The following is a 22,236-nucleotide window of genomic DNA, read 5'->3' as shown; positions in this document are numbered from 1 at the left end:
TTCTCTTAAGGTTGCCTCACTTCTCTGTAATTAGGACCTTGGTTTTGTTTTGAAACCATCACAAACAGGAGCTTGAGGAGTAGAGGAGAAAGGATGGCATCTATGTGCTGCAGGGGGTGTTGGACGCCATGGAGCCTCCGCCATCAGAGATAGATGTGCTGAAACTTTGCTGCTAGGCCACAACCTCGTGGTGATGCACAGATTAATGGAGATGGGTTAAACTAAGATGTAAGAGTTAGCCAATAAGAAGCTAAAGCTAATGGGCCAAGCAGTATTTTAATTAATATAGTTTCTGTGTGGCTATTTTGGTTCTGGGCAGCTGGGATGACCAAGTGGCCTCCTCCTACATCTGTGGCTTTATTTTCCCCGGAAAGTTCTTTGACCTGTTGCAGGGACCAGTGGAACGCTACTGCTAGCATTCAGAGGCTGCAGGATGGGAGCTGCTAGGGAATTATGTTTCAGGCGTGATTTTTAAAGTAGACTTTATGTTTTAGATTTGCAGCAGAACTGACTGGAAATTACAGGTGTTTTGCATATACACCCTGCAATACACAGATCCTTGTCTATTATAAAAGCTTCCTGCAGCAGGGAGACACATTTATTAGAACTGATGGTCCCACAGTGGCGCATCATGACCACCATAGTTTGCAGTAGGGCTTCACTCTTGGACCCATCAATAACGCTTATCCCTGTTACTAGACCCAGTCAGTCAATTAATAAATCAAAACATATTGTTAGTTAATTGGGTGATAAAGCTACTGAAAGACATCTGGATCACTGCCACGTTTTAGCAGTTTTGAATGAAACTCTAAACAACTACCTGTGGGTTTGCATAAGCGTGTTTTCACTTGGTGAGTAGAATGGATTGAAATTGCTAAGCTATAAGATGAAACTGTTTTTAGTATTGTAAGACTGCCGAGCTGTGAAAAGTCCAGGCTGCTCCTGCTAGCAACCAATGGGAGTTCCTCCCTTCCTTATCAACATTGATGCCACTGTTGAGGATTTTGGGCCAATATTCTAACAAGTGTGTTATGGTCCCCAATTGTTTGAAAGTCCCCAAAGACACATGATTCTAAGTATCCTACACGCTTTTGCCACCATGTGTCGTCTTTGGTATTCTATCTTTTAGGCTCTTTTGCTCGTTGTGAAGTCTGAAGACTTCTTACCCATCGTGGGTACTCATCCTGTATCCTTTCTCACTTTTTCTCACTCGGAGGCTCCTTAGGCTGTCTCACTGAATACTGCTTTTCTTCCCTATGGCACTCCTGGTCTCTGAACCTCTAGCTATAGTAGCCTACTTTCTGTTTTCCTTCTTCTTGTCCTTATTTTAAAAAATAATCATTGTAGGGGTGAATTAAAGAGGAGAGAGAAATAGTTTGGGTGCCATTGCTTTGTTATTTGATATTTTTTATTGAAAAATTTGATTTTTCAAATGCATTTTTTGACATTTGAAATTTATGGTATCAATTCCTTTTGCATTAAGCACAAATAAAATTGGCTTTGTAAATGATTTTGTATTCTTAATATCAAATAATATGCATTGCCGTAATTAAGCTATCTTCTTGCTGTTTTGTTATAAAACTTATTCTTTGAGAAATAGAATTTTTAATTCAAAAAGACAAAACACAGTTTTGGTTTCTTCTTTTTATTTGAAGAGTGCAGGCGTTGCTGTGTGTGACATTGCAAGCACACCAGCGCTCACTGTAGTCGAATGCTGCAGACAACTCAGCTAGCTGTTTTTCCTGCTGGCTCATGGAAGAGATGACTTGAAGTGGCATTTCTGTACGAGTATGTGTTTTAAGAAGTCAAAGCAAATTGTTGATGAATTTTAGATGTGCCCATAAAGGAAGAATGGTTGTACACATTAAAATATAGGTAATCTGAGAGATGTTTTATTTTTAATACTCTGTGAACATCCAAAATTGTTGTGATTTGATGGGCATTTGTGAGGCGGTGTGGAGACAGGTAACTTCTCTGTTGATGCTGAAAGTTGATGGCATTTACAGAGACAAGATATATGCGTGTCACACAATAGACGGACAGGATCCTAAATGACACATTCAGGTTCAGGCAGGACTTCTAGAACAGAAACTCTGGGGAGCTGGTGACAGATTGTGTGGGTTTGGATTGAAGATTGAGGATTCAAAGGGGAAAAAGCCTCAGGATGCTTCTGAAGGATGAGTCATGTAGAGGAGGAGGAGCAGTGGTTGTGATGGTCGTCACAACGGGGTTGATAGCCCACGGCCTTTCAAGGGGATGCCACTCTCACTGGAGCAGAGCACATGCATCAGAACTAACATGTGCAGTTAGATTAGTAGATTCAACCAGACAGGTGGTGTTGAAGGATAGGCGGTGTTTACCACTGCTCTCTGAAGGTCTGTCCTGGCAGGAGCTGAAGAAGGTGCTTTGATTACCTTACTTCAGGTGATTCTTTTAAGATTTTTAGTGAGTAACTTGGTATTCTCATTTGCAGGTGCAGAAGCATGCATACCCCGGGTTTGAACACCTGTGACCAGTGGCATAAGCAGCAGCACAGACTCAAAGCCAGGTTGTGTTTTGCCACAAGGTCTGAATGCTTTTGCCATCATCACCCATGGGCCCATAGGAGCTGCATTTGCTGTACAGGGCTGTAATAGTACTATGCTTTAAGATGGCTAGTCTAAGGGTGGTAGACAGGAGAGAAGGGAGCAGAGATAACAGGTCAGGAGGGATGGCAAGGATCTTTCCAGTAACTCTGCCTTTGGCTATTAACCAAAGCAACGATAAAAAATAGATGTCTAGAGGATGAAGAGGAACTGGAAACACTGGTTACTGAGAAAAGAGCAGACTGCAAGGTCAGAGGATGGGAGGATGGTATTGCCAGAAAGAAAAGACTTCCGAGGTTACTGATTTGCATAAAGGGACCATTTGACTCATTAGTGTGTGTGTCTGTCTGTTTGTGTATGCATGTTCATATGTGTGTAGTGTCTGTGCATGTTTTCATGTGTGCAGGTATGTGGGTGCTGGAGTTGATGTCAGGTGTTTTCCTTGATTTCATTCTCCACTTTCTTTACTGAGGCAGGGTCTCTCACTTGAAGCTGGAGCTTGCTGATTTGACTAGTCCAGCTGGTCAGCTTGCCTTGGGGATCCTTCATTTCTGCCTCCAGAGCTTTAGGATTATATGGGAGCTGTTACACCATGTGGCTTTTTTTGTGGGTGCTGGAGGTCTGAACTCCAGTTCTCACTTCTGAGCTTTCCACTCGGCCTCTTTACTTCCTGTGTGACAGCTGTTAGACCTTTCTCTGGTGTCCCAGATGCCCTGAGCAGAGGATGCCAAGCAGCCAGCCAGGTGCCCTCCTGCTAGCATTGGCTGCTCCGAAACCCTGTGGTGCTGTGAGGAAACTATAAAGCAACCATAACTGCCTGCTGCCATGCCAAAACTCTTGCTCCAGAAAGTTCCACGACTTGAAAAACAGACTGCTCTGCTCTGGATTGTTTTTTTTGGGGGGGGGAGGCAGTGGTGAACTCTTAATTACCTTGTAGCCATTTCTTCCAGACCAGAGGGAAGCGCTTCCCTTGGTCCAGGAGGTTTGTGATTTGTGCAGAGACCTTCCTTTGCATTGTACACACAATCCTCCCTTCATTTGCATGAAGGTCTGCTCTGAGTCTTATAGAAACCCCTTGCTGTACTCTTTTCTGGATATGCATGCAAGCAGACTGTTTGGCTCACCTTTTGAGTCATTTTCTGATGCTCTTCCGGTGACATTCAGCCAAATGAATAGCTTCTTCCAAGGATTTTTTTTCATCCAGTTTTGGTATTTACCGCTGGTGGTACAAGCTAACCTGCTAACACGAGAAGGCAACAGAGGTAGAAGCAGAGAATCACAGCATTGGAGGTGACAGTAGACCCTGTCTGGGTAAGAGCAGCAGCAACAGAACTACTATTGACGAGAGAACAACTGGAGAATTCCAAAGAGCAGCTGGGTAGAATGGCAGGAAGCTAATGGAGATGAAGGTGGGGAAAGCTGGAGATGCGCGTTGACAGCTCTTACTGTTAGAAGAGCTTCAAGAAGCCTCAAGGCCAAAGGTCTTAGATGTCATAGTGTAAGAACACTACTGCTAACCACGGCCAGGGGCTGTGGTTACATGGCAGGCCTACAAGCATGGCAGGCCTACAAGCATGACAGGCCTACCAGCGGTAAGACTAGCCACCCAAGAGTCGTAACAAGGTGTCTCTATGGGATGGAGGGTCCCGGCATGCAAACCTTGTTCATGAACTTTTAACACGAGCTGGAAGCTGAAGAATTTCAATGACTTGCTACCATGTTCTAGAGCCACTCGTCAAAGCTCACAACAATAAGCCACATTTCAAGTCACTGGACCACAGTGCATGGCTATGTCCCCAAACAAACAAAAACAGATAAAATAGGACAGAATTTACTTTTGCTTTTAAAAGGTAGATCCTAAGACCAAGCGTCCTCCCGCTGCTCAGCAAGTTAAAGGCTGGGTCTTGCTGGTTTCAGCCTAGCTCCTTAGGATCCTGTCCTTTCTTTTTCTGGGTGAGGTCTGTCAAGCCGCCTGTTACTGCTGCCATCACTGGGACAGGATCTCCCATCACCTCTGCTGCAACTCGGCAGCCACCTCTGCTGTCTTCTCGTGCTAGCAGGTTAGCCTGTATTACCGCAGTGAAAACCAAGAGGGGGCGTGAAAAGACCCTTTTCTCATGGTCCTTGAGCAGGAAGTGCCTGGCCCTCCAGAGTTGGATCTGTAAAGGTTCCTGGTCTGCCAGTCTGTCCCCTGTTCTTAGGCTCATAAGAACTGGAAAGTATCTCCCATGATTCCTCTCTGAATGAAGCAAAAGCCAGGTGACTGACAGCATTTTGACATGTTCACACAACCTGGTGAGGAGAGCAGTTGGCCAGGAACCCTCCATTGCTGCTTGCTCTTGTTCCTGTCCAGTTCCTACCTGACTCCCACCTTTTTGTGGGGGGCCATACTTTTGTCTGTCTGTCTTGGAATTTTAACTGTCTGTAAGGGCTTAACTCAGATGTGGTCCAGCCTGCTTCCCACTGTTAACACATGGACTCTTTTATTTTATTGGCAAAAGAGTCAGGCAAATAGCAATTTCTTTGTAGATGAGAACCAGTTATAGTCTCCTTTCAACATGAGACATTGTCTCGCTCTTCCTGTGGCTGTACAGTACTGATTCACTACACTAGATTTTTGTTAGCACTGAAGATTGAACCCAGGATTGTACATACATTAGGTATATCGTTTCCTGCTGAGGGGAAGCTCTTTCTGGACTTTTGAAATGGGAATCTCGCTGAGTTACCTGGCTGGTCTTGAGCTCACACAGTAGCCAGTCATACACTGGAACTTTATTCTCCTCTCTAACCTCCTGCACCACTGGGCCTGCCTATGATGGTTGATTTTTAAGAACCATCTTATTTTATGCATTAGGAACAGCGGGAAGGCTATGATGTACAATCGGTCGTATATTGGTCTCTGCTCTGAGAAATCTTTACATGTGAACAAAAATGTATCTTAGGTGAAAAATGAGTGGAAAATTGTGAAATGTAAGGAATCAGTGTCCAGAGTCACTGAGTGCATATAAAATATGTAGAAATATGTATAGATGCTAAGTCTTACTAAGTTATTAAAACTTACAAAATTTTTGTCCAATTTCCTAATCAAATTTCTATGACACTGTTAATCTCTAGAAATACAGTCACTAGCTTTCCTAGGCACTTGCTCTCTGATGAGTTATCAGACTTTCCCATGAACTGAATGTAATATCTGTACTTTAACCCAAGCTGCCCTCCCTGCCATTCACAACTGCCTGAGTCATTTTAGGCCTTTCTCTATTTCCATTTTATTTTGTTTTATGTCTATGGCTGTTTTGCCTGCATGTATATGTCTCAGATCACCTGGAGCTGGACTTAGAGACAACTGTGAGCTGCCATGTGGTTGCTGGGAATTGAACCCAGGTCCTTGGGAAGAACAGCCATAACTCTTAACCACTGAGCTAGCTCTTGAGCACCTAAACTTATTAAATAAAACAATTTAAGTATATGAATGTTTGCCTGCATGTATGTATGTGCACCATGTGCACACAGTGCCTGTGGTAGCCAGGGGAGGGCATCATCTCCCTTGAACTAGAGTTAAAGGTGGTTGGAATCCGTAGTTGCTCAGAACTGAGCCTTGGTCCTATGAAAGAGCAGCAAATGCTCCTACCTGCTCAGCCTTCTTGCCTACTCCATCCTTCCAGACCTTTTCTGATTACTTTTAGTTTTCATCGAGTTATTTCTGAGGACTTCATGCTGTGTCTTCATTCTGCACCCTACAGCTTGACACTCAGTATAAATGTGTGTTATCTGAAATTCCCATCATTTTGTGTATGTCCTAGTTGGAAAAGTTCTATTTAGGATTAAGAATGCATATACTTTTCTTTGCTGGAATTCATATAAAAATTCAGAGCACACAATAGAAGTCCACACACAAAAGTGTTGACTGTTTTATAAAAGTTTGGTACTGCAGATCCTGTAGCCGGGATCCCGAATGACAGCTGATTTGTGAGCCTTTCTAAGACTGTTGTGTTCAAAATGACATTTGCATTTCAAAGTTCAGATTAACTCCCTTGGGGAGATAGATGCAGTCTATATCACTGAGCAGGGCGAGAAAACATTATTATACTTTATAAATAATCTCTGAAATTCTTTCCAACAGTAGTTATGGAAACACAGAGAACAAATGTATCTTTAAAAGTAATTATTTCCCAAAGCAATTAGGTTTTCAAATTATGTTAGAGTCCGGGCTTTAGAGTGCCTTGGCTTATGTAAATCCGAATGAGCTTCTTTGTTAATTGCCTCCTAAATGCTTCATTTAGACACAAGTCTGTTGCTGGAATTAATTTGATTACATAATGTATGAAAAGCAGCCTTTGTCTTTCTATTTAATGTAATACAAAAGAAACTGGACCACGAGGTAAACAGAGGCAGTTAGCTTCCCGCCAGGGCAGAACTGCTGTGTGTGGTCCCATGCTGCTCGCTTTGGACACCGATGTGTGCGCAGCTCTCCTGTACCTCCTGTTGTACAATCTATGGTGGAAAATGAACTGAATGCTTTGTGAGAATGTGGAGTGGAAGGTTTTCCTCTTACCCTGCCGAGGACTGTCAGATTCTCCTTACATGTCTAGTTAGTTCCTCCATCACTCTCACTGCTTCTTTGAATTTCCTCCATACACGTGAACAGTCCCCATCTGGCCTTTGTTTGACAACTCTACCCAGGACAGGATCTCAGGGAGCTGGGTGGAGACTGGCAAGCTCCAGCATATACCTTGCTGCACATGTAGGCGATGCTTGGTCTTAGGATCTACCTTTTTTGTTGTTTTGTTTTTGTTTTTGTGTTTTTGGTTTTGGTTTTTCGAGACAGGGGTGGCCCTGTCTGTCCTAGAACAAGCTCTGTAGACAAGACTATCCTTGAACTCATAAAGATCTGCCTGCCTCTGCCCCCAGAGTGCTGGGATTAATTCCCTGAGTTCAATACCCAGCACCCAAGTGGCGGCTCACTGTTCTCTGTAACTCCAGTTCCTGAGAATCCAGCACACTCACACAAACATTAATGCCGGTCAAACACCAATGCACAAACAATAAAAATAGATAAATCATTTTAGGATCTACCTTTATAAGCAAAAGCAAATTCTGTTTTTTTTCTTATCTGTTTGTTTGTTTGTTTGTTTGTTTTGGGACACAGTCACATATTGTGGTTTAGGCACTGAAAATGTGGTGATCCTCCTGCCTCAGCCTCCTGAGTACTGGGATTACACACGGGCCACTATACTTGGTTTTTTTTTTTTCAAAAGGTTTTTTTAAAAATGTACATGTTGCATGTGTGCAGGTGCTGGAAAATGGCAGGATAGTGTGTCATGTTGAATTCCCTGGACCTGCAGTTACAAGCGGTAATGAGCCACCTGATATGGTTACTGAAAGCCGAACACTGGTCCTCTAAAAGATCAGCAAGTGTTCTTAACTGCTGAGTCAGCTCTCAAGTCCCAGCTTGCTTATTGCTTGATGGATTTAAGCTGAGTAATACATTACAAGAGAAGACTACTACTTGAGAAGAGGGTTGAGAAGAGTAATATATTTCATAGATTTTCCCTCAGATTATTAATGTGATAATTAGTATATGTAATTATATTGATTAAGATGATATTAATTAATTTTAGATACTCACTTATAGTTGTACTAAGAAGAAACAACATCAAATTTCCTTGAATAATTTGATATGAAAAGCCCCCATAAAATAAGAATGTTAAAAACCTGTTTACTTTACAACCAACATCCTGGTTCTTTACCACATAAATTTCATAAAATTAAAAAATAAAACAATAGCTCTCTCTCTCTCTTACTCTCGCTCACAGACACATACTCTCTCTGTGTTTCAGGTTTAAGAACACTAAAGTAATAGTACACAATGTAGAATTCTAAGTAGATCTACATTGATAAAGAAAAGATACTGTAAATTTCACTACTGGAATAATTTTATTTTATTATGCTCTTGAAATTAGAGAATATTATATTACTCTAAATTTGGGGTATGATAATTCTATGGCCTTAAATCTTAGAAAATAATATTTGACTGTATTTAAGAACAATATGCACTGGTAGACAAAATTTATTTTAAAATGGTTCAGAAGATAGGTGTGGTGTGCTTATTCACTCACGTGTGCCCGTGTTTCTGTGTGCATGTGTATACACACTTGGTGCTGCAACCTGGAATTTTCTGCTGACGATCCTTTTGTATTAGTGATGCTCTGTAGCCTTTGCCACATCAGTGTTCTTTGGCATGCTTTCTTATTTGTGACTTCCTCATTCTATGTTTTTCTTTTGTCCACCTCATCTTGTTAAAATTACTTGAGATGAATTTGGTTTTATGAATCTTATTTTCGTTCCATACAGTGAGGAAAACTATCATTGAAACAACGTAGGCAGCATAAATACATGCTACTCTTTATCCCCAGTAGAACTGTAAAGAAAATAAAGGAATATTTGTATAATTTCATCACCTGCAAAGGAACAGGTTTAAATATTTGATTTACATGCCTTTACTTAGCAAGAATGGATACTGGGGTGTGGGGTTAATATTCAGGCTCTAAACCATGAAGTACATCATCAATAAATAAGATTCCCTAAATAAGCTGTTCAGAGCTTATTGGAAATACTTAAGAATTGGAGAACTGTCTTGGACAGTTTGTGAAATGTTCCTTTTGAGGCTGTTCTGAGTATCACACTGTGTGGTTGTTCTAGAGCAAATAGAACAGGCTGTAATGGCAAAAGTAAGAACTTAGTCTTGTGAATTTCAGTTCTCAGAGTGTTATTTCATTCTGATGCCTTATGACCAGGTAGTCTGTTGGCTGATTCCTCTAGAAGAATATAATTCTTTTTTTTTTGTTTGTTTTTGTTTTGTTTTTTCAAGACAGGGTTTCTCTGTGGTTTTGGAGCCTGTCCTGGAACTAGCTCTTGTAGACCAGGCTGGTCTCGAACTCACAGAGATCTGCCTGCCTCTGCCTCCCAAGTGCTGGGATTAAAGGCGTGCGCCACCACTGCCCGGCTCCTAGAAGAATATAAATTCTTAAATGTGAAAGCAGAGCTGGGGTGCAGCTCGTTGGCAGAGTGCCTGCCTGGTTCAGTCTCCAGCACTGTATAAACCACATATGGTGGGGCACACCTGCAGTCCCACCCAGGGGGTAGAAGGCAGAGGCAGATTGATGGGGTCAAAGTTTGAGGCCAGCCTGGACTGTATGAAACCCTATCTATAAAAACCAAAACCCAAAGCCTTTGTACAATGTGTGTCAGATCTTAGGAATACAAATAACCCCTTCAAAACACCCTACAAAACATGAGCCAATGAGATGGCTCAGTGGGCAGAAGTGATTGCCGATAAGCCTGATGACCTGAGTTCCACCGCATGGTAGGACTCCTACCATGGCAGGACCCACATGGTAGGAGAGATTTGGACCACCACATGCATGCTGTCACACACCCTCCTCCCAAAGAAATAAGGTTTAGGTTTTTAAAATATTGAATATGAGGCAAGGGAGGTGACTCAGTGGGTGAAGTGTTTGCTGTGCCAGCATGGGTGTGAATATCTAGGTCTCTGGTACCACATAAAATCCTGGCGTGATGGCCACTGTAAGCCTGGCACTCTGGGACGGCAGAGACAGGCAGATGGTGGGCTCACTGGGCAGCCAGTTTAAGTGCGACTGTAAGATGGGAGCAGCAACCTCTGGCCTCCATGCCCCTGTCCACAGGCACATGTCCCCCGCCCCCAACATGCACAGGTGCACACACATGCATCTACTGCACACACTGTCCCCAAGCAATCAAACAGAAACATTAGTGAATGTTACTTTGTAAGCCATGTGTGCCTTTTAACAGCGCTTCAGTACTCAGAGGGTGAGTTCCTTCTCTGTTGATCTATTCCTAGCACTGAGTAGAAAGGGAAAGTGCAGCTGCAACTAGAATTGTCCTCGAGGTGTAAAATAACAGATTGAGACTGACCAGAAAGCCATACCCTGGAGAAGAGATGAGAAGGGTCTTCTCCTGGCTGCTGTGTGGTTGAACCTTTTACTAGGTAGAGGTGACTGGACTGCGAAGGCCCACAAGGTTGTTCTCACAAGGGTTAGGAGCATCACTGTGGCCAAAAGAGATAGTCCATCTCTAGATTACACTTCCATCTCCGTTTAAACCAGCAAACCCTCCCTGCACTTCCTGCCTCCTGGACCACCGTCCTAGTCGCCGTTCTTCCACAGCTGTCTCTTGGGTGTTCATCTATGCTGGCTGACTACCTCCTCTCCCTCAACTTTACTAATCACTCTTTCTGTTGTCCTCTGGCTTCCGCTGTCACCATCAAATGTCCTCCCTGATTCTGAGGCACAGAGTCTGAATATAAGACATAGTACTCATTTGTCTGCACTTTTGAGTGGCTTTTGGCTTTGCCTAGGCCCTCTCCCCTGTCTGGAGCTGTGATTCTTGTCTTTGCTACACCCATACCCTTCTGTCGGCATGATGCCTGTCCATGGGTCCTCATACTCCTCTCCATCCCAGGACCATGCCCAGGGATCTATCCTGAGGCCATTTTACGAATGATGAGCCCAGCAGATACAAGTACCCCTGTAGCACTGACCATGTTTACACCCCTAGTTCTGGAGGCCCCTTCTTTTCGCAGAGGGTGCACTTTCCCCCTTTGTATCATTCCTACACTGTTTCTTAGACTGTAATTCCTGCAGTGCTTTTTTTTCTCTAACATTTCGAAGAAATTAAAAGATTCTTATTATAAGAAATCATTTGAGTGGTTTTATGGTGTTGTAAAATGAGCAGCAGGCCGCTTCCCGCTGCCTGGCTAGCTTTACTTGAAATAATTACACAGAGATCTGTATTAATTAAATTACTGCCTGGCCCATTAGTTCTAGCCTCTTATTGGCTAACTCTCACCTATTGATCTAACCCATTTCTAATAATTTGTATTGCCACTTGACTGTGGCTTATTGGCATGAGTCTGACCAGCGTCCATCTCGGAGAGGAGAGCCATGGCGTCTGCCTGACTCTGCTTTCTTTCTCCCAGCATTCTGTTCGGTCTACTCTGCCTATCTAAGCTGCTGTCCTATCAAAAGGCCAAGGAAGTTTCTTTATTTGGCCAATGAAAGTAACACATAGAAAGAAGACCCTCCTACACCATTTGGGACCTCGCTAGCTGCTGACGTGACACCTTCTCCTCCAGAGCCAGCTCCAGTTCTAGAGGTCCCAGCAAGAGTCCATAACATTGAGGATTTTGTTCCTGAAGATGGCCTTGACCGAAGCTTCCTGGAAGATACAACCCTACCTAAAAACAAGAATAAAATTGGAGCCAAAGGCCCACAGCAGGAAAGTGAGAGTGACGATGGAGAAGCCATCAGAGGGAACCCAGTGGTGGCAGGTTTCCAGGATGACGTGGACATAGAAGATCAGCCACATAGCAAATCCCTGCTGTCCTCAGACCTTGTCTCTAGTAAGAATATCAGTTTTTCTAGTGAGGAGGAAGCTGAGGGACCGGTAGGCCACCCCGGAGTGGCTCCTCAGCAATGCTCAGAGTCCGAGACAAAATGGTCCTCCACCAAGGCCTCACATTCACTAAAGAAGGGAGCTCCCACGCGAGCCATACCCTCATGGTCAGATGGTCTCACCACTGGCTCAGGGCCTGACCATGGCAGTACCAAGCCACCCACTGATGACACTCATAGACCCTAGGAAGGGAAAGATAAGCAAGTGTCATCAGAAAGATGCTGTCCTTTGTCATAGATGATCCTGACTTTGAAAGTGATGGATCGGATACACAGAGGTGAGTGGGGGGATTCCCAGTAAGAGAAGACCTCTCTGATGTGACGGTTGGGGCCCTTGGTTTTGCCCGGCCCCCCCCACCCTCCAAACCCCCAGTCTCTGCTTTCAGACTGAAGAATGACTCAGATCTCTTTGGTCTGGGTCCGGAGGAGACAGGACCTAAGGAAAGAAGTGATGAAGATAAAGACGGCAAACTTCCCTCTAAAGAGAAGAAGAAAAAGAAGAAGAAAGGCAAAGAGGAGGAAGAAAAGGCTCCAAAAAATAAAAGCAAACACAAGAAGAACAAGGATAAAGAGGAAGGCAAGGAGGATCGGAGGAAGAAGAGGAAGCCCCCTTGGAGCAAGGAACAGAAGGCTGCAGATGAGCTGGAAGCCTTGGGGGGAGCAGGGCTCCTAGAAGCTACCACCCAGGAGGTGGGGACTATGAGGAGTCTAGGCTGCCAGAGGCGGTTGGTTTTTCTGGGAAGAGGGGCACTGCCAGTGACTGATTTGGGGAGGCTGCTGCCTATGCACCCACGTTCCCAGGACCACCCTGCCACCTATGACCCCCAGCCATTGTCTGCCCTCATTATGGTGGTACACTAGAAGTCTAAACAAGGAAACAAAAGACCTCTACACTGAAAACTTTAAACTCAGAAGAAATAAATTGAAGAAGTTACTAGAAAAATGAAAGGCCTTCCTTGCTCATGCATTGACAGAATTAGCAATGTAGAAATGGTTTTACTTCCCAAACCATTCTTTAAGTTCAATGTAATTGCCTCCAAGATTCCAGTGACATTCCAGAAATAGAAAAAAAATCTTAAAATTCATACGGAAACAGAAGACCTTGAGTAGTCAGAGGGATCCTGGACGAAAAGAAGATGCTGGCAGTATCACCATGCCTAATTTCAGATTATGCCACAGATCTTGGTGGCAGAGCCTTGAACTGGCATGAAGACACACACACAGAGGAGTCGATTAGATAACAAACGTGAATCCATGTAGCTACAGCCACCTGATTTTTTGACACTGAAGAAGGAAACCTTTGAAAAAATAGTGGTGGGGAAATCCATGTGCAAAAGAATGAAATTCACCGTGCACAACTTAAGACAGATCAAAGACCTTAGTGGAAGATCAGAAACTCGGAACGTTTCAAGGAGAAACTGGGTAGAGCAATTCAGTATTGGGCATGGGGAGGATCTTCTGTGTTTTTGGTTTTTTTTGGGAGGATCTTCTGAATAGGAGGCGGCATCCTTAGGAAATGATAGCAGCTGATAGATGGAACCTCCCAGATAAACCACTGTGGTACAGCAACGGAAAGGTTAAGTGAGTGAAGAGACCACCTAACGAGTAAATCTCTACTTGCTATCCATCTAACAGGGTTAATACCTAGAATAAAGAAACTAACAACTGTACAAGAAGACATCAAACAGCATAGTAAATTAGCTAATGATATTGTCTTCAGCCAGTGTTCTATTGCTGTGAAGAGACACCTGTTGCGAGGAGCTGCGGGCTGCTTCCTTGCCGCCCCAGCTCCTGGCCGCCAGCTAGCTCTAGCTTATACCCAGAAATAATTACACAGAAACTGTATTCTTTTAAACACTGCCTGGCCCATTAGTTTCAGCCTCTTAACCCATTTCTAATAATCTATGTAGCACCACGAGGTGCGCTTACCAGGAAAGATCTTAACCTGCATCTGTCTGGAGTGGGAGAACCATGGCGACTCTCTGACTCAGCTTCTTTCTCCCGGCATTCTGTTCTGTTTTCTTCGCCTACCTAAGGGTTGGCCTATCAAATGGGTCTAGGCAGTTTCTTTATTAATAAGAAATCACTCCCACATCAGACACCTTGACCACAGCAACTTTTACAAAAGGTAAACATTTAACTGGGACTGGCTTACAGTTGTAGGCATTTAGTGCATTATCCTCATGGCAGGGAGCCTGGCAGCATGCAGGCAGACATGGTGCTGGAGAGGGTGGAGTTCTACATCTAGATCCACAGGCAGCGAGAGGAGAGAAACTCTGGACAGGGCTTGGACCCTTGAAACCCCAAAGCCCACCTCTGGAGACAGACTTTTTCCAGCAAGGCCACACCTCCTAATCCCTGTCAAGTAGTATCACTTGCTAATGACCAGGCATTCAAATATATGAGCCTATGCAGGGGGCCTTCTCATTTCCACACAGAAGTGAACAAGAGAGATGTCCAGCCTCACTGTCCAGGAGCAAAATGCAAGTTAAGCCTACACTGAGATCCTGTTTTACCCTAGTTAGAATGGTAGCTACGGAGAAACAACACCCGGGGGGGGGGGTTCAGAAGAAGGATTCCTGCTCCTTTGCATCCTAAGTATTCATTAATTCTGCATCGTTGATAGCAGAGCTTCTGGCTGGCACAGATGGGATCTCCACACCTCTAAAATTATTTATTTATTTATTTTTACATATTTGGATATTTTGTTTGTGGAACATGTGTATGCATGTTTGCACATCATATGCATGCCTGATGCATGTGGAGACCCAAAAAAAAGGGTATTAGATACCCTGAACCAGAGTTGCAGATGGTTACGAGTGACTTTGTGGGTGCTAGGAATTGAACCCCTCTGGAAGAGCAGCCAGGACTCTTCACCAATGAGCAGTACTGTTCTGCTGAAGGAACCTAGCAATAAAAGGATCCTAATAACATTCTGGTGTGCTCATAGATCAGTGCCTTCCTCAGTCATCACTGAATATGAAGAAGTCGAGCTGGTGCCTAACTAGAGCCTTCACGCCAATTGACTAGTGTTCATAGTACTAGAAGGGGCTCCGAAGGCTACCAAAGAAGAAAGGTAACTATTAATCCAGCTACAAGCCCTCCAGTCTGCAATAGTGACCTGTCCACAAGATTTGCTGGTACAATACTGACACAAAGCTTGTACAACTAACCAATCAATGTCTGATGGATTTAAGGCCTACTCCATGAAATGGAACCCATTCCCGACACCTGAGACTAGATAGGCTGGGGACTAGGGGGAAAGAAGTTCTGTTCTGCTTAAGGAATCTAGCAATAAAAATGTTCCTAATACCATTCTGCTATACTCCAGATCAATGCCTTCCTCAGTCATCACCACAGAAGCTTCCCCTGCAGTAGATAGGAACAAATACAGAGATCCTCAGCTAGACGATGCGCAGAGAGTGAGAGGCCTTGGAACACTCAGTCCTAAATGGGATGTCTTCCTCAAATCCCTCTCCTCAGAACTCAGGGACCCCTGCATCTGGGTAGGCAGAAAGACTGTAAGACCCAGAGGGGAGCAAATACTCCAAGAAAAATAAAGCAAAACAAACCACTAAGGCCCTGTAAATCAACATGATCCACACATATGAACTCACAGAGAATGTAGTAGCATGCACAGAGCCTGCATAGGTCTGGACCAGATGGGGGCTGAGAAGGGTGGTGGATACAAACCCCATCCTTCACGGAGGCCATCTACAAGTGATAACCACTCACAGATGAAAACTTTGTTTTCTCCAATGGAGTCTCACAGGGTACACAAACCACTCTGAAGACCATTCCCACGCCCAGCAGCAGATGGACAACACAAAATGAAGTCAGTAGCATTTTCGAGGATTTTTGTCTAATAATGTTTTGTCAGGGCTTTATTGTTTGTTTTGTTTTATTTTATTTTTTTTACCTTACAGATCCTTTGGGTATATGATATGATTTCCAACTTTATATTTCTATGGGTTTTGTGTGTGTGCAAATGTGTGTGTCACTGTGTCTATATATACTTCCTTGGCCATTTGTTTGTTTGCTATATTCTATTGTGGCTTATTTAGTTTTGCTTTATCTTATCTTAATTTATTTTATCACTATTTCTTAGATGCCTGTTTGAATCCTAATGAGAAAGAAAAAGTGTAGATTTGGGTGGGTGGGGAAGAAGTGGGGAGGGATCTGGGAGGAGATGAGGGAGGACAAACAGTAACCAGAACATAGTGTATGAAAGAAAACCTATTTTCAATAGAAAAATTAAAAATTATTATAGCAGTGTCATTATGTAGTGTTACACATATTATATGCTTTTTAAAAAATCAGAGTTTTTAGGCTATTTTGAAGATACAGTTTTACAGATCTTTCAAAATTTGCCTATTGGTGTTAGGGATCTAATTATCAAGAATATTAATTTACTAAAGACAGAAAAAAAATCTCTGGAAGTATTTGTTTATATGTTTGTGTATTTGTTTATTGTGTGTGTACTCGTGCCACTGTGCATGCGTGGAGCTCAGGGACAACTTGGGGGAGTCGGTTTTCTCCTTCCACCACATGGGCTCTAGGGTTGTCAGGCTTAGTGGCAAGCACCTTTATCTGCGGAGCCATCTTACTGGTGCCCTCCATGTCGCTTTCCTGGGAGCTGAGGATATTGCACACTTTTAAAAAATATATTGTACTTATTGCCCATTTGAAGATTGAGTTCATTCAGACCTTTCCCCCATTAGTTATTTAGCCTTTTGCTGTTGGATAATTTGAGTTCTTTATATATTCTGGGTATTAACCCCTCCTGGAAGAATAGCTGGTGAAGATTTTCTTTCATTTTGTATGCGTACTCTTTGCTATTTCTTTTGCTAGGCAGAAGCTTTTCAATTTGATAGAATCTTGTTTGTTGATTCTTGCTATTATTTGAGTTATTGGAGTTCTATTCAGAAATGTATTAATTTGTGTAGGCTGAATCATCCTTGCACTTCTGGAAAGGAGCAATGTGGTCATGGTAATATGATCTTTTTAATGTGCAAGTTTGCAGGTAATATATTAAGTGCTTTTTTTGGTTTCTCTTTAATTGGTCTGGTAGTGGAACTGTATCCTTACAGAGTGTTGGTATTGAGGTAGTACTGCATTGTGAAATGGGCTTAGAAGCATTCTTTCCTTGCCATTTTATGGGATAATTTGAAGAGCATTATTATTTTTTTCTTAAAGGTCTGCTGAAATTCAGCTATGAATTTATCTGTCCTGGACTTTTCTTTGTTTGAATACAAAGTTGTTTTAGACCCTTTCTTAGAATTTTTTTTATGGTTTTATGATACTACATTGTACCAAATATATCCTCCCCTATACAGTAATATGTAACATGAGGGCCGGCTTGTTGGGGTTTCTGTCCTGCCCAGGTCCCACAGCCTATGGTAAGCCCCAAAGAAAATCATACAGAGGTCTCCATAGGTTATAAAACTGATTGGCCCATTAGCTCTGGCTTCGTATTAGCTCTTATAACTTATATAAATCCATCGTTCTTATCTATGTTAGACACATGGCTCAGTACCTTTTTCAGAGGGACAGGTCACATCCTGCTTCTTTGGTGATCTGGGAAGGACTACCTAGGGAGCTTCCTTCTTCCCAGAATTCTCCTGTTCTCATTGCCCTACCTCTACTTCCTATCTGGCTAGTGGCCAACCAGCATTTATTTAAAATATAATTGACAGAATATAGAACTGTCCCGCACCAGTGATAACTCACTTTAGCACTGGTAAGTCAGTTGATATAACATGTCACAGTAAAGGCCTAAATTATTTTACTTAATAAACTAATATAATACATTTTCTTTGGTGAATGGTCTTTATTACAAATGTACTTTATTTGCTTGCAATGAATATATTTTATTTCTGGTTAGATTTTAAGTAGGAACATATTAATATATTACCAGCATATTAATAGGATCCAGCTGTCAATAAAGCACCATAAATCTATGTCTTAAATATCAAGAATCAATTGTTTTGTTGTATTGTGTGGTAGACTTCTCCTGGGGAGACACAACACATACATGCATACTCACTGCTGGAAGGGAGCCCGTGACAAAGCAAAGCATGGATACTATCACAGTCCAACTTTGTGAACTGATGCTTTTTATTGGGGTCACTTAGAGAAAAATGGGTGAGAGGTTACTCACAAAAGCAGAAATGACTCAGAGACAGCTGTGTCACCAAATCCCACCCCAGTATGGGTGACAGCTCACAAAAGCTGGAAACCTGGAGCATACTTCATAACCTACAGGCAGCGCCACAGGTTGGAAAGTGTCCTTTCCGGGGGGCTCAGTTGTTCTCTGTTTTCTCTAGAAAGTTCAACTGCTCTCTACTTCTTTCAGGGTGTGTCTTAGACACCGCTCTGTTGCTGTGAAGAGACACCATGACTGAGGCACCTTATAAAGGAGAGCATTGCACTGTTTGCTTGCAGTTTATAGGGCTAGTCCACTGTCATCGAAATGTGGAGTGTTGCAGCAGGCAGGGAGGCCTGCCAGCCGCCAAGCACACAGGCCTGATGCTGGAGAGGTAGCTCAGAGCTTTACATCCTGATCTATAGGCAATGGGAGGGGGGACTAGGGGAGACTGAGACGATTGGCTAGCTGGTCTCTGCTTCTTTCAGACTTGTCTTGAACGTTGGAAAGAAGGGACATTGGACATATAACCAGTTTCAGGGACTTCCTGAAGCTACGTTGAGTTGTTTATTTCGTTTCCTAACGAGCTTCCTTGCAGAATAGAATGTTTGAATTTCTGAGGAGACTGCTCTACACTGTGTGGCTGGCATATTAGCTCAGTAGGGAAGAATGCTCTGTGAGCAAGTTTGAGGACTTGAATTTGAATCCCAGCACACATGTAAAGAGCCAGGCACGGCCAAATGTACCCGTAGCTACATTACTGGAGCAGTGGGCGGCAGATATCATATGCCAGCCTAGCCAAAATGTCAAGTTCCAGTTCAGTGAAAGACATTGTCTCAAGATAGTAAGACAGAGCAATAGTGAAAATGCCTACTGTCCATCACAGGCCTTTGCATGCATGCAACAATTTCTCAGTTTGGACACTGGAAGTTCCATGCCCAGAGTAGCATGTTGTTCAGTCCTATGAGGGCTTTCTTTCTGGCTTACATGTATGTTCCTCATGTGGTAGAGACAGAAGGACTAAGTACAGATGAGGTCCTACCCTCTGACCATAGAAACCTAATTATTTCCCTACGTTCTCGTCTCCAAATACCGTCATGTCTAGGGATAGGGTTGCAAAATATGGATTTGAAAGTAATATAATTTATCCCACAGCAGCCAACATTAGGGAAAAAAACTATCAGGAAATGACTTGTTTCACATGGACTTGTAAATTTGTGTATATGTGCACTCATCAGAATGAATATGTCCAGCTGTGTTCTCAGATGCTTTTACACACGGTGCACGTATGTGGAGGTTCAAGGTTGCAGTTAGTGTTGTTTCTTGATGGCAGGGTCTTCCACTGATCCTGGAGCTCATGGATTTCTCTAGGATAGCTAGCCAATCACCTTCAAGAACCCACCTGTCTCCTCTGTCTTCTCCACTGAGTCTTCATGTATAAGATACTTATTTTAAAATGGCCATAACTCAGGCTGATTGCTCAGTGCACAGAGGCACCTGTTAGTGAGCCTGATCGCCTGAATGTGATCCCTGGGTCCCACAGGGTGGAAGGAGAGAGCCAACTCCCTGGAGTTGCCAGCTGACCTCAACCTATGTACCATGGCATGTGCACTTCCCCAGAATAAAATAAATAAATGTAAAATTATTTTCTAAAGATTATAACTTAATAATGGCATGTTTCAAGTGGTAATTTATTGGGATAGTGTTGATTTGTTGTCCTTGGCAACCTTTTATTGTTCTTAAGTTTTTAGAAATGTATCTTAATATTTCTTTCCTGGAAGATACTGATGTGTTTGATACAGATGTGGACTTATTTATGCACTGTGCCTGCAGAATTAGACCATGGCTTTCTCACTGTATGAGTTTTAGTGAAAGGAATAGGGAAGATCACAAAGGTAACACAACTTCAGACCTTTCATTTTGTTGCCGATTTTGACTACAATGGCTTGCCTGTGTGTAGATTAGGCTGGTAGGTCATAACGGCCTTTTCCACCCTTCTCAGCTCTGCTGTCACGGTGGGATCATGGTACTTGAACAAACGTACCTAGCTGTATATTTACAGGAGCAAGCAGCAGCCATATTTGGCCTTCAGTTGTTGCTCGCTGACTTCTGCATTAGAGTTTAAACTGAATTAATGCTTAGTACTGTAATGTTTTTCTGTTATTTTCATGTATTTTGATAACTTAAAAATCTTGTTCTTTCTAATTCATTGTTTTAATTCCATGCTCCCGTTTAGTTTCTCCTACTTACCATCTTGAATGCTACACTCTTTTCTATCAGTAGCGTTCTTTCTAGTCTCTCTGGGAGCCTCCTATATCTTTCCTGCCTTGCTATTGAGACCCCCCCTTACTCTTCCCGAGTTTCAGGAGATGATGACGGTAAATGTGGGCTTGCTGGATATTCAAGCATAGCCTTTCATCAGCGGTGCTTGAGGAAGACGCGTTAAAGGATGTGGGACTTGACGTCACTCACCAAAGATGAATGAAAATTAACTGTTAGAAAGAAGAGTATTTCAGGAAATCTTTGATGAGGGAAACTCACCTACTGCATCCCTCTCCTGTTTCGTTCCTGAAATAGCGACTCCTCGCGATGGACTAGTCCTTTGTAGGATCATCTTGTGGAACAAAGTACTAAAGGTGTGACTTGGTTCTTAGAAATCTGTCTATATCATTTCCACTTAGTAAGGTAAGGTGGGGTTCAGAGCAGAACTCCCCTAGGAAGACATTGAGGCCCATAGTCTACGTCCACTTTGCTCTAGGCATCCTGACCAGTGGGATTCGCTTTTCTTCCCTTTCTTCCTTTCCAGTTCTTTTTCTCTTTTTCCTTTTAAACAAAGCATTGCTATGCATCACTGGCTGGTCAGATACTGTGTAGTCCAGCCTGTCCTTAAGTTCATGGCTGTCTCTTGGCCTTAGGCTTTTGACTATTAGAGTGACTGGCATGTGCCAGGTCCAGCCTGGTTGTTCATCTTAATGACTATTTGATATGGGATAGAGCAAATGTTCTCCTTCTTCTCACACTCAGTCATCGCAAGTCACTGTAATGTGTGTGGATTTCTCCAGGGTCTGTAATTCAGTTGAAATCTGACACTGTCCACCTGGAGGTGACATTCGATCTCAAAGACTGAGCGTTCAGTCCCATAGGGTCATGTCTGCTTCAGATGCCCTGGGGGCTCTAGAGCACAGGGCTGGTCAGGGGAAGGGGACTGACCAGATATTCTTTGAGCCACGTAGTTCTGGAGCGCCCTCAGCCTGGAGTGCTGCCGCTCTCTAGGGCGCTGTGGACTGCAGAGGTCCAGCCCACGTCAGCTTTACACTTACATTCACTCACTAGTTCAGAACAGCAGATTCGTTCATTTCAATAAAACAGTTCTAAACTGTTAACAAAAACAAGAACAGAAGCTAGAAAAGGGAATTTGTAAGTCTGTATGTTTACATAGATTCATAACATATAGGGAGGGCTCTGGGGAACCCTCCTACCTAGAGCTCGATATGTGTGCATGTGATACAAGGGCAGATGAAGCTGGGTCCTTCCCTGAGACTGTCTCCTCTCTCCTCCGTAGCCCTCATGACGCTGGCCTGGGTTGTGCAGAGGACTATGTTCTCTGGTCAGATGGCCTCTGTTTTCCTCTCTTCCTTTCGTTTATAGCACATCATTCTTAATCTCGGATGCTTTCCTGAGAAAGAGATGGGAAGAGAGGCAGAGACACACAGACAGACAGAGTTTCTATGTGTTCCAAGATGGCCTGGAACTCATTGTATGTGTAGTGACTTTCTATCCTTCCTGCGTCTCCTGTGTGTTTACTTATTATAATTGTGCATTTTTATAAATGAGTGATCTTGAATGTTTTAAAATAAAAATCTGTGCAAAGATAGAAATTTTCAAAGCAAACCAATCTGTGAGCTGAAAAACAATTGTGTGATGTTTTCGTATTTAATATTCACCAGAAATAATATGTACATAGAAAAAAGAACAATCTAAGTGAAAGAATTAGCTTCAAGATGTAAAAGAATAT

General features: G+C 43.0%; 1 protein-coding gene across 8 annotated transcripts in view; it reads left to right on the top strand.

Annotated features, from left to right (window-relative positions):
- The window catches only part of Fam184a (family with sequence similarity 184 member A), a 121,870-nt gene that overhangs the window by 34,187 nt on the left and 65,447 nt on the right, over positions 1–22,236 (top strand). The gene's annotated exons all lie outside the window — the stretch shown is intronic.

The sequence above is a fragment of the Microtus ochrogaster genome, linkage group LG9 (assembly GCF_000317375.1).
Source record: "Microtus ochrogaster isolate Prairie Vole_2 linkage group LG9, MicOch1.0, whole genome shotgun sequence".
In the NCBI taxonomy this organism is placed as follows: Eukaryota; Metazoa; Chordata; class Mammalia; order Rodentia; family Cricetidae; genus Microtus; species Microtus ochrogaster.
This window is presented reverse-complemented; position numbering and strand designations above follow the sequence as displayed.